This window comes from Bos indicus x Bos taurus, chromosome 23 (assembly GCF_003369695.1).
Source record: "Bos indicus x Bos taurus breed Angus x Brahman F1 hybrid chromosome 23, Bos_hybrid_MaternalHap_v2.0, whole genome shotgun sequence".
In the NCBI taxonomy this organism is placed as follows: Eukaryota; Metazoa; Chordata; class Mammalia; order Artiodactyla; family Bovidae; genus Bos; species Bos indicus x Bos taurus.
Window position 1 is genome coordinate 8,176,239 of NC_040098.1, and position 15,580 is coordinate 8,191,818.

The following is a 15,580-nucleotide window of genomic DNA, read 5'->3' on the forward strand; positions in this document are numbered from 1 at the left end:
TAGGTGCTGGGTAGGATGCCTTCATAAAGCCATGTGATACCACTCCAGAATTTTTCACCTGCAGAATTACTGACTGCAGTTCAGGTCCTTGGAAACCAGACTAGGAGAAAAAAGAAAACTACTCTACAGGGTATGTGGGCTCAGAAGGACAAGGCAGATTGTTCACCGTGGATCTTTGTCATCCAGCACGGTCCCTGGCCTGCTGTGGCCAGTAGATCTCCATGATGATGCGGTGACTGACACTGCCAACAGAGAACATCTAAATGGAGACGACAGCGGACAGCATTCCGAGGCACGGGCCTTATGAGGACTCAGGGGAAGGGCTATTGGGGAAAAAATGGAAGAGACTGAGAATTATCTGGAGAGGAGGATTTCCTATAAACCAGGAGAGGGAGGAAAAAACAAACACGGAGAGAAGCTTCTCGAAAGAATAAAATGCTGCAAAAAAATGTTTAAAAGGATAAAAAGAGAGAGTGTGGATATGTGGATATGATTCACTTTGCTGTACAGCAGTAATTAACACAACATTGTAAATCAACTATACTCCAATAAAAATTTAAAAATATGAAAAGAGTTTGGTGTATATCTGGGAGACAATAGCTCTCGTGGATTTATATTTATAATAACTTGGTGAAATCTAACATTTCTAACATTTAACATTTAGTGAATCTAAATGTTAAACTTCTTAAGCTAATAAAGGTAGATTTGAAACAATCTTTAAAGAGGATAAAAGGGAAAAAAAGCATTATTATGTTTTATAATTAATGGAGCACCAGTAGCTTTCAGTGGAACAGAGTATTAAAAGAAGAGGAAATATTTTAAAAAGGCAAAGAGTGAATTAAAATGAGAAAATGAAGGCAGTAGATGTACCAGGACTTCAGGAATTTTGGAAGTTGACGTATGTGCACTGTGTTATTTGTTCAGTCGCTCAGTTCTGTCCAACTCTTTGCAACCCCATGGACTGCAGCATGCCAGGCTTCCCTGTCCTTCACCATCTCCTGGAGCTTGCTCACACTTATGTCCATTGAGTCAGTGATGCCATCCAACCATCTCATCCTCTGTCGTCCCCTTCTCCTCCCGCCTTCAATCTTCCCCAGCGTCAGGGTATTTTCCAAAGAGTCAGTTCTCTGCATCAAGTGGCCAAAGTATTCGAGCTTCTGCTTCAGCATCAGTCCCTCCAATGAATACTCAGGACTCATTTCCTTTAGGATGGACTGGTTGGATCTCCTTGCAGCCCAAGGGACTCTCAAGAGTCTCCTTCATTGCAGGCAGATTCTTTACTATCTGAGCCACCAGGGAAGCCCCATAAACTTCTTAATTAATGATATTATTAGGTAGGCCAAAAAGTTCTATTGATCCAAAGGTATTTTGGGCCAAAGCAATAGTTTCTGGTGGCTTAAAAGTGATATGTCTCTATGCTGAGGGTCAGTCACCTTTAATGTTAATACTTGTTTTTATAGCTACCTTCTGCAGTGATGAAAGTGAGCAGTGAGTAACAGTGGTTTAAAATTATTTTTTTTCTGTGAAATTGGCTAATTTGATACGTATAAGGAATGTATGAATCTGAGTGTACTTTTAAGCTAGATTTGTACATATAAATAGAAGGTAAAAAGAATAAAATGCATTGCTTAAAAAAAAGAAAGAAAAAACACTTTTTCAGACACATGATTAAAGTAGGAAGATTTGAAAAACAGGGGAATGAGGAAGTTCAAGCTGTGTGGCTTCAACAAACTTATTTTAGAACAAGACAAGATCTTCTGCTAAAAAGAAACTGGAAAAAAATATTTGATAAGTAAGGAGAGCAAGACTTCTTTTTCTCCAAAGTGATCTATAAGTGTATTATTATTTAATTTGCCTCTCGATCCATGGCCCAATATTGTGAATCCTGCAAGATGAAACAGACATGTTTCTTGTCCACGAGAAATGTAAAATTTAGGTGGAGTGACAGAGAAACAATCCACTATAATGTTAGGAAGAATCAAATGAGCTTTAAAGCTTGGGCACACATGAAAATTTGAGCCGCCTAGAAGGCGTTCATGATGAAGCTGATAAAGTTGACATTTCACACAAGTGGCCAACAGGAAATGTTATAATTCGGAATACCCAGTGCATGGGGACAATAGAGAAGGAATAAACAGTGAAACAAAAAATGTGCCAGGAATTCCTTAAAAGTTACTGTTTGGCCACAATAAATATATGTATGCCCACTAATTCACTGAGTGGGAGAAGAACACAGTAGAATTTTTTTCTTTTTCACTTCCCTAAGAGAACACACATTTTGATGGATGTGTAAGGTGGGACTGTAATGGTAGGAGACCCAGAGAGTCTGGAATACTTGAGTTATGTGTTACCGAACATGCCAAGAGGCCCTCAGCTACCCACAAATGCAATATTCTTTCCATAATGTAATAAATGCAATACTCTTACTCATAAATGTAACAGCAAATTGTAAATAAAAGGCCGGTCAAATCCCTGATGCTTTAATAAAGGGTTTTACGGTAAAGCTTCTATGAAGCATGAGACTCCAAGCAATGTTCTCATGTTTCCACTTTTACCACTGCTGCTGCTGCTGCTGCTGCTAAGTCACTTCAGTTGTGTCCGACTCTGTGCAACCCCATAGACGGCAGCCCACCAGGCTCCCCCATCCCTGGGATTCTCCAGGCAAGAACACTGGAGTGGGTTGCCATTTCCTTCTCCAATGCATGAAAGTGAAAAGTCAAAGTGAAGACGCTCAGTCGTATCCGACTCTTTGCAACCCCATGGATTGTAGCCTACCAGGCTCCTCCATCCATGGGATTTTCCAGGCAAGAGTGCTGGAGTGGGGTGCCATTGCCCTCCACTAACCAGCTGTAAATCCTGAAGGACTAGAACTTCCAAGCACGTGAAGTGTAGGAAGAAGAAAGATAGCGGGTCACAAAGGAACTCTGTTGAAGATGGCGGAAATAATGTTCCAGAAAAGAAAGGCGAAACGTGGAGGTTCCCCAGAGTTGAAGGAGAATGGGCAGCGCGTCCCTGTACCTCAGCTCGAGGGTGATTCGCAGGAGCAGTTCATGGGACACCTGGATCCGCAGAGAAAACCTCTGGTGTTGAAAGGAATTGCTTTGGGAGCATGTACAAGCAACTGGACAGAGGACTTCCCTGGTGGCTCAGATGGTAAAGCATCTGCCTACAGTGTGGGAGACCCAGGTTCTATCCCTGGGCCTGGAAGATCCCCTGGAGAAGGAAATGGCAACCCACTCCAGTACTCTTGCCTGGAGAATCCCATGGATGGAGGAGCCTGGTAGGCTACAGTCCATGGAGTCACAAAGAGTCGGACACAACTGAACGACTTCACTTTCACAAGCAGATGGACAGTGGATCACCTAAGCCAAATCAGAAGGAGAGAAGTGAAGAGTCATGTTGGTGCAGTTGCCCCATGGACTTTCTTAAACTTTTAGCAAGCTGGTACAGAGGGCAACTGAAGAAAACCATAAGGAATTCTTTATATCAGAGGATCTACTGTACTTCATGCTTTGTGGATCCACTTTTTACTACAAGCATATATAGAGACATTTCTTCATAAGGCCACCAGAGAGCATTAATAGAAAAGACTGAGAAGGACGACCTAGGATCACTTGGGAAAGAACCTAGAAAGGATCTTGCAAATATCAGAAAGCAATTTCTGCAATACTGAGTTTCCAAAATTCTTCAAAGAATGGTTCTTTTCCAGTGCTTTACAAATTAAGCTCACCAAAGGTACAACTTTGGATCCACTATAATGTAATGGATAACTTCTCAATACAAGTAACAGTGGAAAAAATGCATTATACTATTCAGTCTTCAAGATGCCCAATATTTATAATTACCAGGTATTAAATCAGAAGTGTCGAACATAGATAACCCAGACTTATCTAAATATCTACTGTTTTCCAAGGCTAGGTGGTACAAATGTTCCCTTAAAGCTGGAGATGTATTGTTCATTCTTGCTTTATGATTTCATAATATAATTTCTGAAGAGTTTGGAGTGAGGGTGAATGTCTTTTGGAAGCAACTTCCCTCTGAATGCTATGGTAAAATGGATACTGCCGAGGTCCAGCCCCAGCTGATCCAGGGTGTTCGAAGGGGAGATGGCTTCGGCGAGTTCACTGGGTATACTGGCTTTAATTAAATATTAATTAGAGATATAAAGAGTAATAGAATAAGGATAGCTCATTAGGAAAATTCAGTGGAGAAAAGAGGCTGAGTAGCTTGGTTTACGCGGGAAACCAATAAAACTTCAAGACAAGAAGCTTGCACCACTTATGTAGGCCGCAGGCGTCCTTCCATTCTCCCAAAGGAGAGGAGACACTGAGGCCTCCCCGGTCGGATCTTAGAAGCCCAGGCAAAGTTAGTAAGCTTGGCGGGCTCTGTGCTCCAGATGGAAACTCAGCCAGAGTTTGAGAGACAGAGAGACATGGGGAGACCAGTATTTGGAGGAACTGATCCCAATTCTTTATTTTCCAGAGTCTGTTTTTATACACTGAGGTGTTATACAAAAGTCACGTGGGGACAGCAGTCCTGACTTTTATCAAAGTCAGGTGCTTCATACAAATGTATACAGAGGTCTTAGGGGTGTTACATCATCTTCTGGCCAGGGGGGCCTGCTGACAATTTATGACCCTCTCCTTGTGATAGCAGTCAGTCAACCAGAACACTTATTTCTCCAGGGGTGATTATTTTTGAAACAGACGCCACCTTCTGAAGGTACCAGATAAAGTTACATTCCTATAGGGTGAGGGTGTAGTGGGTTTTAATTAAGGAAAGAATTTGCTTAGCCTAAGGTCTAACGTGATTAATATCAAAGGTTAATACATATTTCTTCTATATATTCATTAATGGCAGGGGATGTGGAGACTTAGAAGTAAACATTGGCTCAACAAATGAAAAACCCTTCACCAATACAATTTCTAATCAGCCCACTATACTTATACTAATAGTTTTCTAACTTCTCTAAAGAACCTGTTTTTAGAAGGTTTAAAGTATCTCGTGCCTCTCATGGGTGGGAAGCTGTGAGCAATCACATGTGGCCAGACAAGCCTGTAAGGCAGGCTAGAGAACCTTCAGAGGAGATTGTAGGTTGAAACACTCCTATCACGCCCAGGAATTATTATTAACTGGAGCTCTAAGTTAACTCCTTCTCTGAAAGAGGTGGTGGGGGACAGCCCCATGTAAAGTCAGAGGTGTAGGTGAGAGCACAAAGTAGTAAAGTAGGCAGACTCTGGTTTTCGAGGTAGATGCTCGAGAATTTCCAGGGGGACTCCTGAGGCTCGATCCTGCCTTTGCGTATGTCGAGCCTCCTTCCTCATGACCTTTGCCACAGGTGGAGGTCCTCACACCGGCTCCCTGAAGGATACCTATGGAAACAAAGATCCTACAGCAGCATCAAGAGCTGCACAAATTTTGGACAGAGCCTTCAGTTCAGTTCAGTCACTCGGTCGGTCCGACTCTTTGCGACCCCATGAATCACAGCACGCCAGGCCTCCCTGTCCATCACCAACTCCCGAAGTTCACTCAAACTCATGTCCATCAAGTCGGTGATGCCATCCATGCAGCCATCTCATCCTCTGTTGCCCCCTTCTCCTCCTGCCCCCAATCCCTCCCAGCATCAGAGTCTTTTCCAATGAGTCAACTCTTCACATGAGGTGGCCAAAGTACTGGAGTTTCAGCTTCAGCATCAGTCCTTCCAATGAACACCCAGGACTGATTTCCTTTAGAACGGACTGGTTGGATCTCCTTGCAGTCCAGGGGACTCTCAAGAGTCTTCTCCAACACCACAGTTCAGAAGCATCAATTCTTCGGCGCTCAGCTTTCTTCACAGTCCAACTCTCACATCCATACATGACCACTGGAAAAACCATAGCCTTGGCTAGACGGACCTTTGTAGGCAAAGTAATGTCTCTGCTTTTGAATATGCTATCTAGGTTGGTCACAACTTTCCTTCCAAGGAGTAAGCGTCTTTTAATTTCCTGGCTGCAATCACCATCTGCAGTGATTTTGGAGCTCAAAAAATAAAGTCTGACACTGTTTCCACTGTTTCCCCATCTATTTCCCATGAAGTGATGCGACCAGATGCCATGATCCTAGTTTTCTGAATGTTGAGCTTTAAGCCAACTTTTTCACTCTCCTCTTTCACTTTCATCATGAGGCTCTTTAGTTCCTCTTCACTTTCTGCTATAAGAGTGGTGTCATTTGCATATCTGAGGTTATTGATATTTCTCCCGGCAATCTTGATTCCAGCTTATGCTTCTTCCAGCCCAGCGTTTCTCATGAGAGCCTTAAAAACCCTCAAAGAATTGCCAGAGGAACATAGGGATTTCTATGCAGGGCGAATGGTTTTGCACATTCAAGATAAAGCCTATAGCAAAAATTTTGAATAAATAATGAACTGAATGCAAAGAGCATAAACATTTAAACACAATTCAGTTCAAATATTGTAAAAGTGTAACAAGATGTAAGTTATTTTTTTAAAGATTTATTCTTCTCAGAGGGGTGCTGCTGCTGCTAAGTCATTTCAGTCATGTCCAACTCTGTGTGACCCCATAGACCGCAGCCCACCAGGCTCCCCCATCCCTGGGATTCCCCAGGCAAGAACACTGGAGTGGGTTGCTATTTCCTTCTCCAATGCAGGAAAGTAAAAAGTGAAAGGCAAGTCGCTCAGTCATGTCTGACTCTTAGCGACCCCATGGACTGCAGCCTACCAGGCTCCTCCGTCCATGGGATTTTCCAGGCAAGAGTACTGGAGTGGGGTGCCAGTGGTAAAGAATCTGCCTGTCAGTACAGGAGACATAAGAAACATGGGGTCAATCCTGGGTTTGGAAGACCCCCTAGAGTAAGAAATGGCAACCCACTCCAGTATTCTTGCCTGAAAAATCCCATGGACAGAAGAGCCCGGCGGCTACAGTCCATGGGGATCACAAAGAGTCAGACACGGCTAAGCATGCACACCCACAAAATAGGAAAGGCAGCTCAATCTCAGATTTACAAATTAAATAAGTATGAAGGTGAGGGAGGTGAAAGGCAACTTTGTAACATTTAGTGTCCTGTGACGCCCCTCCCCCTCTACTGTTAGTATGCATGCTCTGCCCAGGGATCTGAGGCTCCAGAATAAATACTTCTTCCCCTGGAAGGCCATGACAGGAAAAATAAGAAAAAGATGGAGGGAGTTCCCTGGGGGTCCAGGGGCTAAGACTGTGCTCTCACTACCATGGGCCCGGGTTTGATCCCTGGTTGGGGAGCTAAGATTCCCCAAGCCATGAGAAACAAAAATAAAATCAAAGTTTTAAAAGAAAGAAAGAAACAGATGGGGCAGTATGGAAGACATTATTGGTGTTCACCAACTTTCTCTATTCCTTAGGCATACAGAAAACTGCAGCTCCTACTCTCCTATAGCTGCTAGAGACTAGTTCTAGCCCCCCTAAGAGAAGAATCCACTGCACTGATTGTTAAATTCTGGAGGACTTTTCTCTTCCCCTACTGTAACCAACCAGAATCCTATGAGGTCTTCCCAGAATAGACGCCCCACCCACATTCTCCACCTGCCTTTCGTCTGTAGAAAAACCTCAATCAAAGAAATGAGAAAATACAAAAAAGAAAAAAAATTAAATAGTGAAACAAGACAAAATAATAATATCTGAGCCATTATACAAAGGCAAGGACCTTGAGTTCTTCCTCAAGGACTATAGATAGTATTCTGAGTCATATCCTGTGAGCTGTTTTGAAGATACTGAGCACTCCCTGGTGGAAGACGTTAACTGTAGGCTGCCCAAAAGCATGTAGACCCCAGATCCCAGGAACCAGGAGGTTGATGATGCTGACTCCAGATTACCTCATCACCAACCAATCAGAAGAGCAGTCCACGAGCTGACCAGCCCCCTGCTGCTTGAACACTGTGAGACTCCTCACTACCTTCTCCTCCTATGACACCCCGCCCAGCGTGGCAAAGGAATAAAGTTATTTCTTTATACTTCACCAAAACTCTGTCTCCAAGATGTAATCTGGCACTGTTGTAAAGAGGTCCAATTTTGGCAACATCACCAAGTCAACCAAAACAGGCTTGTATTCAAATGTTGGAATCATTATATAAAAGCAATCTAATTAGATGAGTCATTGGGGAAAGAAGGTCCCTGGAGCTTAATTAAGGCATTTGATAATGGGTCCTCCCTGGAGCTTCAGTGATTGGGACTCCACTGCAAGGGGTCAGGTTCACTCCCTGATCAGGGAACCAAAATCCCATAGTCCATGCAGTGCAGCCAAAAAAAAAAAGGCACCAGCAGTCCTTGTTACCACAGCCTCACTAAACTTGCTAGAACAGGAACCAGAATGTCACCCAAGTCCTCAGGTAGATTCAAATATTTATGAATTAGGAGCCTGACCACAGGTCAGAAATTGACTAAGTGTAGGGATGTGTCACCTGTTGTGAGTGTGAGTGTTATGGTTGTGAGTGTTCTAGAGCTGGGTGGGGGTGCTGCTCCCAGTTGGAAGGGTGTGTGTGGCGCTGAGTTAAAAAAAAAAAGGTAGCCATCAGAAGGAGCTTGAGCCGCTGGATTTTAATTTCCTTCTTTCTTCACACAAATACCTATGTATCTTTCCCATGTATCTCACCTCATCTGAAAATGAAGAAAAGTGTTTTGCTTGCGGCTGAGTGAGTGAGGACGTGACCTGGGGGTACCAGAAGCATAAAAAGTCGGAGATAAGAAGGCCCCAAGGGTCTCAGCCTGTCTCCCCTCCTCTGCTGCCAGCCCCCTGGCCGGGCTCCTGCACCTTCTCTCAGAGATAAACAAGAGCCCGTGGGGAGAAGAGGACCGTGGGGCCCAGAGAACACAGAGTAAATGGGGCTTGTGCGTGCATTTGGAGGGAGGAGGAGGTCCTTAGATGGGGAAGATTGGAGGATACGGATGCTGAACCGGAAGTTAGCAGGCCTGTTCTTTCTTACTTCCGGTGTGAATGTGTCCGCACCACGTACGTTCTGAAATCTAACTTGACTGCATCATAACAGTAAGAGTTAATGTCTGTCAGCTGCTTGTTACGAATCATTTTTCTAGGCACAGTGTGAATATGGGGGGCAGGAGGAGGCAGAGAGAATCATCAGAACAACTCTTCACTGTGATACTATCATGACGTCCCTTCTACAGGTGAAGTAATGAGAGAATGAACCAGAGTTCACAGGAAGTTAGTCCACGGGCTATGCTGTTTTCATTGCACTGTATTTCTTACTTGGGAACCCAGGAAAACCTCATTTCTACATCTTTAACATCCCTGCAATAAGATGCACAAAAGGTCAAAATGACTGAAGAATCGCACTATAACTTTGGTGCCAGGATAGATCTCCATCCCTGTCTCTTAAAAAGAAGTCAGTGGTCTCATGGATCAGGAACAAGGAATGACAGGGAGACCATCTGTAGGAAAAGGTAGCAAAGTCAACCGAAGAGAGAAGGCAATACCAACCTGGGAATCTCCCTTACCGGTGGCCTCTGAAACAGCTTGAATAAATGAAAGCATCAGGTTGGTCCAATCAGAAGCTCTGTTGTTGAGTCGTTTTCTGTGCTGCTCGTTACCGTCCCCAGCGGGAGGATCTGGGTTTCCCAGGCTCTTCAGAGAAACTAGACATTGCAGGGAGACAGCTAATAAAGAGAGAGGTCATGCCTAGTTGCCTTCTCTCACATTTTTGTTTTTTGTTCTACTTGTATGAGTTTGAAAACTAAGATGGGGGATTTTTATTTTTCTCTTCCTGCCTGACTTCAACCAAGAGCTCTACTTCATAGAGATACGGGCTTTTCTGTGATTTTCCCCCAAAACTCACCCCTCATTTTGCACCCCTCATCCGCTTTCCCTCCCTGTTCTCTAGAGAGTGAGAGAAGTCGGGCATGGTAGATGCAGCTGTTCATTGAGGGCGTTAAAAAAATCATTCTCTCATTACCTGGCAAAAATATCTCTTCAGTCGCTATCTTGGTGACTTTATTATTTTTTATTGAGATATAATTAGGTTACAACACTATGTTAGTTCCAAGTGTACAACATAGTAATTTGATACTTCTATACATTACAAAGTGATCAACATGATAAATCTAGATGGCATCTGTCATCATACAAAGCTATTACCATAGGATTCACTGATTTAGCCACCCTGTGGATTTCATTCTTGTGACACATTCATTTGGTGTCTGGAGGTTTACGCCTCTGAATCTCCCTCACCTATCTCACTCACTCCCCAGTCCCCTCCCCTTTGGCAACCACTCTGTACCACGTGTCTTTCTGCTCTTTGCTTGTTCACTTGTTTTTCAGATCCCACATGTAAGTGAAACCGTACAGTGTATGTCTTTCTCTGACTTACTTTGCCTTAGTGTGATGCCTGCTGGGCCTGTCTATGTTGTTGCTAATGGCATGATTTTCTTTTTTTATGACTGAGTAACTTTCCATCGTATGTATGTACTGCATCTTCTTGATCCATTCATCTACGGATAGACACTTAGGCTGTTTCCACTTGATTTTGTTTCCTTTTCACTTAATTCACTTTGTTTCGGTCTTTCCTTTTATTGATATAAGTAATTAAGGTCATGAATTCTCCTCTGAACACTGCTTTAGCCGTATCCTAAAAATTTTGATGTGTGATTTTCAATTGTCATTTTTCTAGAAATTTTCCAGTTGTTGCTTTCTCACTCATGTGGAAGGGCATTTATCTTTTCTGACCTTATTATTATTATTTAGTTTGTTCCATTATAGTCGGAGAATTGTATCTATATCATGCCTACTTTTTTGGGGAAATTACTGAAGTTTATTGTACCAGAATGTGTGGTCCATTTTCATTAATACATTGTTGAAACTTGAAAAATTGTGTTCCCAGTTTTCAGTGAGAAGATGTCAATATAGATCCATCAGATCTAACTTTTGACTAAGTTAGTAGCATCTTCTGTGTTCATAACTTTTGTCTACTTGATTTCTCTAGTCCTAAGAAAAGTAAATTAAAATCACCTATTACTACCTTTCCGAATAGTTTCCTAGTATCTTCCTTAATTTCTGCTCCGTGATGGTTACTTATATGCTATTTGGAACTTATATATCTCTTAGATATCCATTTTTAATTTTACACTTTCCATTATAAAGTGCCTTCTTATCTCAATCAATTTGGGGAGATGGATCTGAATGTCACCTTCTTTAATAATAAGATTGTGACCTCTGCTTTCTTTAGGTTTACATTCTCTTTTTTTGTGCCTTTGTCTATCATTTTATTTGTTGAATAAATGAATGAATCTTTCAGGACTTCCCTATCAATCCAGTAGTTAATATTCCATGCTTTCACTGCAAGAGGAGTGAGTTTGATCTCTGGCCAGGGAACTAAGATCCACATGCCACATGGAGTGGCCAAAAAATTCAAATTTAAAAGTGAAAAAAAAAAGAATCTTTCTGAGTCACTGTATTTTTAAACATATCTTTTGTATATTGCAAACAGTAGAGTTTTTTTTTAATCTAATCTGAAAATATTTTAATATTTTAATGAGTTCAGTCCATTTACAATTATTAATATGGCAAATGGATTCAGTCTAATTTGGAGATTATTATTTTCTATTAAATATGTTTATATGAGCATTGCATTTTTAAAATCTTTCACTATATCTTTCTGTGTTTTTCTAAACTGCAGTCTTTCAGATTTGGGGGAAGCTGTTTATGTTGGCATTATCTTGATTTTACCTTTATATAATGCAGTTAGATAGTTCTTATTAGTTTTCTACTATAAATATCCGAAAACTAGCTTATATTCTCTCCCTTTCTCTTCAGTTGTCCTTGTGTATACCTTTGTATTCTTAAGTATGTTCTAAATATGTGAAGTTGCACAAAGTCCACCTTTACGTAGCTCTGTGTCCCAGGCAAGTGAGCAAATGTTTCTCAGTCTCCATTTCTCATTCTTACAATTGGGAACATAATGCATGCCACATAAGATTACCTTAAAGGTAAAGTAGGGTATGGCAGGTTCTTAGCACAGCAGGAGCACACAGAAAGCACTCCATGAATGATTATCGTTGATACTGAATATTGTAATTCATAAAATCCTTGAAACTCAGTATTTCCCAGGACCAGCAGATGGCACTGGATTCAAGAAAATGGATGTTCCTCTCACTCAGCACCCAAAACAGGGAAGATCTTTGTTTTCCCTTCCCCCTAGTCCTTTCTCTGGAGAAGGCAATGGCACCCCACTCCAGTACTCTTGCCTGGAAAATCCCATAGACGGAGGAGCCTGGTGGGCTGCAGTCCATGGGGTCGCTAAGAGTCAGACACGACTGAGCGACTCCCTTTCACTTTTCACTTTCATGCATTAGAGAAGGAAATGGCAACCCACTCCAGTGTTCTTGCCTGGAGAATCCCAGGGACGGAGCATCCTGGAGGGCTGCCATCTATGGGGTCGCACAGAGTCGGACACGACTGAAGTGACTCAGCAGCAGCAGCAGTCCTTTCTCTGCAGATTCTGACAACTCCACACTTCCTTCTGAGGCCCCACTGCCATTCAGAGGCAAGTGGCTGCCCCACTCAGCTGGGGCGTGAAAGACTTGGAGTTCAATATCGTTCCCACATTGGGCAGGGCAGACAGGGTGGGAGGTTGTTTGGGGACCCACAGTAATCTGAGAGTCTCCTAAGTTTCCTCTTCACCATTCATATCTTGCTTCAGAAAGAGCAGCACATGGCTAAGTGGAAAGACTCTGAAGATAAGTGACGAGAAGATGGGGAATTTAAGGGGTGGGAGTGAAATGGTGATGGGCAGTGGGAGGGGAAAATGAAAAGAACTAGAACTGGACTTCTCTGGTGGTCCAGTGGTTAAGAATCCACCTGCCACTGCAGGGTTGCAGGTTCGATCCCTGGTCTGGGAAGATCCCACATGCTGTGTGGCAACCGCACACCACAACTACTGAAGCCAAGTGCCCTAGAGGCTGTGCGCTGCAACAAGAGAAACCACCGCATCAGAAGCCCTTGCACCACAACTCGAGAGTACCCCACTCACCACAACTAGAGGAAGCCTGCAAGCATCAACCAAAACCCAGCACAGCCAAAAAATACACAATTTTTTTTTAAAAAAGAACCGGAACTCTGGACAAATCAGAATTACTAATGCTTGTGGTTACCAGGCAGAACATACTTGTAGGAGTTTGTTGAATGCACTGTCAGGGAATGTTTTTCTGTGTCTCTGAAGTAAGTCTTACCTGGGACTGTCCCTCAATCAGATCACATCAGTCGCTCAGTCGTGTCCGACTCTTTGCAACCCCATGAATCGCAGCACACCAGGCCTCCCTGTCCATCACCAACTCTCAGAGTTCACTTAGACTCACATCCATCGAGTCAGTGATGCCATCCAGCCATCTCATCCTCTGTCGTCCCCTTCTCCTCCTGCCCCCAATCCCTCCCAGCATCAGAGTCTTTTCCAATGAGTCAACTCTTCGCATGAGGTGGCCAAAGTACTGGAGTTTCAGCTTTAGCATCAGTCCTTCCAAAGAAATCCTAGGGCTGATCTCCTTCAGAATGGACTGGTTGGATCTCCTTGCAGTCCAAGGGACTCTCAAGAGTCTTCTCCAACACCACAGTTCAAAAGCATCAATTCTTTGGCGCTCAGCCTTCTTCACAGTCCAACTCTCACATCCATACATGACCACAGGAAAAACTATAGCCTTGACTAGACGGACCTTTGTTGGCAAAGTAATGTCTCTGCTTTTGAATATGCTATCTAGGTTGGTCATAACTTTGCTTCCAAGGAGTAAGTGTCTTTTAATTTCATGGCTGCTGAGGTTACCAAAGAATTTTAATAGATCCTTTTCTCCATGAAGACTATAGTTCCCACAAGGTAGGGGATATAGAACTTATTATTCCTATTTTACAGATGGAGGAAGGACACTTGGTGGGGAGGGGAAAGAATCAGGCCAGTCTTCTCTCTCCCAATGCTTAATTCGCCCTCGGTGACATTTGAAAGGCTACTGACTCCAGTATTCTGGCCTGGAGAATTCCATGGACTATACAGTCCATGGGGTCGCAGAGAGTCGGACAGAACTGAGCGACTTTCACTTTCACTCTCTCCCAATGCTTATCTCGCCCTCGGTGAAATTTGAACAATGAACAGGTGTGGAGCAGTAGGACAACCGCGGATGAAGTAGAGGTTTGCACGCATAGGAAGTTATGTACTCTGGCCTCACCCTGATGCCAACAGTTGCCAGGCAGAAACAAACCCCAAACAACAAAAGTTCTGGGGAGTTCAGTGCTAGTCTGGAAAGTACCTGCCACTTCTGGGAAAGTGAAAGTTTCAGTTTTCTAAAAAAGAGCAAATGTAAGACCCTCCAGGAACCAGTGACATGTAGAGCTCTGGAATGTCAGTGATTTGTATGTGTAAGGAATATTGAGATGGAAGACAGTAGAGGAAGGAGATTTATTCATTTACCCAAAACAGTTATTTATCATTCAGTGTGAACGGAGCCCTGTGCCAGGCAGTAGACATAAAGCTTTAATAAGACAGATGGCTTCCCCTGCAGGGGCTCACGGTCTAGTTTAAGGATGGAGGTCGATGGTGGGGGTGGAGAATTTAATAGGGACAGTGAGAGAGGTGAGCCCCGGGAGCAGAGCAGCTGGAGCACATGGAAAGGAGCTCTGAGACATCTAGAGAAAGATTCCTGGGAGACTTAAACCCTGCTGCTGCTGGTGAATCTTAAAGAACTAGGGCCTAACGGGGAGAGCCATTTTGGGAATGGCAGGGCACGCCATATACAGAGGCACAAAGGTATCAGGAGGGCAGGAAGTTTATCATGGATGGAACGTCCTTTCCAAAAGGCAAAGCAGAGAGAAATGGGCTAGATAAGCTGTGTTTCTGGGGAAGAAATATCAGTGCAGAAAAGAGTAGGGACACAGGAAGGATTTTTCAGGAGTGATACTGCTTTACTTGTCCCCTAGAAAGAAAAATGACTTCATTAACAATGTCTGGAAGAGATGAACCAATGGTAGGGGAACCTCTTTGGACATGAGATCATTCCCTGGTGGCTCAGATGGTACAAAAACCTGCCTATGATGCAGGAGACCCAGGTTCGATCCCTGGATCAGGAAAAACCCCTGGAGAAGGGAATGGCTACCCACTCCAGTATTCTTGCCTGGAGAATCCCATGGACAGAGGAGCCTGGTGGGCTACAGTCCATGACGTCGTAAAGAGTCAGACAGGACTGAGTGACTAACACTTTCACTTTCACAACACAATGAATGAAAGTTGTAACAATGGAATTAGAAAATAAGGAATTCAGAGCTGTTCACAACTAGAAGTGAAAGAGCTTTACGAGGTTTGATTATTCAGTAGACTATAACACAAGGTGCAATATAATTGGTTGACAGTGTGGACTCCGGGGTCAGGCCTGGATTCCAAGTCCAATTCCACCACTGTGCAACCTTGGGAAAGTCCTTTAATCTCTTTGAGACTCAGTTTTCTCATACATACAATGGGTATAAGGGTAAACAACCTCAAAGGGTTGAGGATAAGCATTAAAAATGATAACACATGGAAAAGACTTCGCATATTTCCTACACATATTAAAACACTGTACACAGTAGC

At 43.2% G+C, this 15,580-nt stretch overlaps 1 pseudogene; it reads left to right on the plus strand.

Annotated features, from left to right (window-relative positions):
- Positions 1-2,933: 2,933 nt before the first annotated feature.
- On the plus strand, positions 2,934-6,395 carry LOC113882287 (annotated as a pseudogene).
- Positions 6,396-15,580: the final 9,185 nt, after the last annotated feature.